This window comes from Montipora foliosa, chromosome 3 (genome assembly GCF_036669935.1).
Source record: "Montipora foliosa isolate CH-2021 chromosome 3, ASM3666993v2, whole genome shotgun sequence".
NCBI lineage: Eukaryota > Metazoa > Cnidaria > Anthozoa > Scleractinia > Acroporidae > Montipora > Montipora foliosa.
Genome location: NC_090871.1, coordinates 25,647,531 through 25,648,308, shown reverse-complemented (window position 1 = coordinate 25,648,308; position 778 = coordinate 25,647,531).

Genomic DNA, 778 nt, shown 5'->3' with positions numbered 1-778 from the left:
TCCTTTGGGACTTGAAGGTGCATGTGAAAAGTGTGAATTCTACATAAGCTTACATTAAATTGTCATTTTTGAAGACAACTGATGATAGGGCCCTGTTCAGTTCCGTACCTCTCATGAGCCGAACTTTATATATTGATTAAGTACATGAAGATTTCGGCGTCTGAATCAATGAAGAAAGGCTATGTTAATTTGGAACGGAAATTTCGGCTTTAGCATTGGATCGGCTTCGATTCGGACGTCGAACTTTTCATGTGCCGAATTTCATGCTGCTATTGCATAAACCATATTTTGCCTTCTACAGTAAAATCGCTGACAAAATCAATTCGTTTTCTTTGTAATGGCTTTGAAACGGCTATGGATCGGCCAGTTAAGTTCGTCTTCTGAGTCAACAGGCGTACTTTTCTTAATTTATGTCGGTCAAACTCGAATTGAGTTCGGCTCATGAAAAGTACACAGCGTCGGAATTGGGCCTGAGGCCTTCAAATATTATGTGCCCATAGTTCAGTTAACGTTTACCTTTTTATCGAGTTGTTGTAAGCACTTCCTTGCTTTGGATCAGCATTTGAAGAGTAAACAAACGAAAACATCGTCAGCAAAAATTGTGATCGTTAGTTCAAACTTGAATAAAACACTGAATAAAACCGCCGAGAGACACGCCGAAATCTGTGGGTGATGTAGCAGCTGATCCAAAGATTACTCGCCATTGGTTTGCAACCCTTACCCCAAACAATAGCTAAAACAATAGAAAGAATGACATGTCATTGTTTCGTGCAAGGGT